This window comes from Amborella trichopoda, chromosome 1, assembly GCF_054954075.1.
Source record: "Amborella trichopoda isolate Santa Cruz 75 chromosome 1, AtrichopodaSantaCruz75HAP2 v2.0, whole genome shotgun sequence".
Lineage (NCBI taxonomy): Eukaryota > Viridiplantae > Streptophyta > Magnoliopsida > Amborellales > Amborellaceae > Amborella > Amborella trichopoda.
Window position 1 is genome coordinate 20,273,848 of NC_142336.1, and position 2,310 is coordinate 20,276,157.

A 2,310-nucleotide genomic window follows, 5' to 3' on the forward strand; every position below is an offset into this window, starting at 1 on the left:
CTAAAATTTTGATACATTTTTTTTCTTCAACAACAAAATGGTCATTTCCTTGAAATGTCAATTCCACAAATTTTGGTGGAATTGAGATTTCTAAAATTTATGCTTAAAATGAGTATTCCGAATCCCATGGAAATCTCAATTCCAACATAAATGCCAATTCTAAACGAACCAAACACTATTGGCCTAAATTTTCCAAGAAAAGTAACTCCTACAAATCTGAATCCAAGGAACCAAACGAGCCCTAATGTCAAATTTCTTCCTATAATAGAATCATTTCGGATTTTAAGTAATTATTTCAAGTTCTTATGTAATTTACTCATTTAAAAAAAAAAGAGTTAAAGCGGTTTCTTTCGAACATGATTTTTTGTTTTTTTAGTTGCTTGATTGGCAAGTGTGTTAGGTCCAATCAAGGTGATCAGTTTGAAAAATCAAGTGATTGTCATGTATTCTGCTTTGTATATGAAGCAAGCAAAAAAACAGGAAGTCAATCTGGTCTGGCTCTTGGGTAGAGTGAGGGAGGGCATGGCATCAAGAGAGATGAAGGATAGGGTGGTGGTTCTTTACCCATCTCCGGCCATCCGCCACCTTCTGTCCATGGTGGAGCTGGCGAAGCTCATTCTTCATCACTCCCCCAAGCTCTACATCACCATTCTCAATGTCAATCCTCCGTTTGATGTAGGCAATACTGCCCCTTACATCGGTCGAATCTCCTCTGAATTCCCGGCCATCGCTTTCCTCGAGCTCGAGCCCCCTGAGTTTTCTGTCGATGATTCTGCCCACCTAGAGACTCTCATCTTCGAATACATCCATCTCGCTAATAATCCTAGGGTCTCTGAAGCCCTCAAGTCCATAACTGAGCACTCTACTGTCGTGGCTTTCGTCATGGACCTTTTCTGTGCCACCGCTCTCGACAGAGCCAAAGACATGCACATCCCCACCTACCTCTTTTTCACATCCAGTGCTGCCGATCTCGTCGTCTTCCTCTACCTTCCCATCCTCCACTTCCAAATTCCCATCAGATTCCGTGACCAGAAGGAGCTCCTTCAAGTCCCAGGCCTCTCCCCTGTCAAGAATGCCTGTGACCTTGCTCGACCGCCACGATAAAGCGTATGACTGGTTCATCAAATCCTGTCGTCAATCAACTCTAATGCAAGGAATACTGGTAAATTATTTTGATGCACTAGAGCCACCTCGTGTCCTTGAGGCCCTTGCCTCCGGTGAGTGCACACCTGATGTTCCCACCCCACCAGTCTACTGTCTTGGTCCTCTCCTCCTCACTCCGGCTGGTGGAAATAGATACTCCAGCTGCTGTATGGAGTCGCTGGATGCACAGCCAGCCGGCAGTGTGGTGTACTTATGCTTTGGGAGCCAAGGGACCTTCTCAACTGCTCAAATAAAGGAGATTGCGACCGGGCTCGAAAACAGCAGGCAGAGGTTCCTTTGGGTAATACACAGTACTCAGCACATGCTAGAACCAGACATTAATGGGCTCTTACCAGAGGGGTTTTCGGGGCGGACCTCCTGGTTGGGGATGGTGGTGAAGTCATGGGCGCCTCAGGTGGCAGTGCTAAACCACGGGGCCGTGGGGCGGTTTGTCACGCACCGCAGGTGGAACTCCATGCTGGAGAGTGTGTGCGCGGGGGGCATGGCCCCTCTATGCAGAGCAACATTTGAACGCGCTGTTTTTGGTGGAAGAGATGGGACTGGCAATGGTGATGGTGGTAGGGGAAGATGGCTTTGTCGATGTAGGTGCAGTGGCTCCAAGCGTGAAGGGGGTGATGGAATCAGAAGAGGGGAAGATGTTAAAGGGACAAGATGAAGGCCCTCAAGCAGAGCGCTGCCTCAGCTCTGAGTGAGGGCGGTACATCGCGCCTCAGTTTCGAAACCGTGGTCACAGCATGGCTCGGAGCAGGAGCAGTGCAGCCTTGAATATCGACTGCAATGATAAAGTGAACTCCTCTTCTTCATCGCTCATCCAATCACCATTATATTATCTGGTTGATTTATGGCTTTGGAAGCTTAAGAGTACCGTGGCTTATCCGCTTAATTTAGAGAAGGGGAAGTATACAATGAGACCATTTACTTTTTATATAAAGTGGTTACAATTAATCTTCATCATTGGATGTGAAACTGGATGGCTGCATTTATTTCTTTGTCCAAATTTAAAAAAGGAATTTGTTTGAATTTTATGATGCACACCATGCTATCAGATTTCACTTATAAGTAATTGTTACCTCTTTGTACCAAAGGTAAATGGTATGTCACAACGTTATTCTATTGAAGCATGATCCACATCAAATTTTCAATAAA

General features: G+C 45.6%; 1 non-coding gene across 1 annotated transcript; it reads left to right on the forward strand.

Moving 5' to 3' along the window:
- Positions 1–504: 504 nt before the first annotated feature.
- On the forward strand, positions 505–2,050 carry LOC18429845 (UDP-glycosyltransferase 88F5). The gene has a single exon (XR_002280213.2). It is a non-coding gene; the product is annotated as a UDP-glycosyltransferase 88F5 (transcript).
- Positions 2,051–2,310: the final 260 nt, after the last annotated feature.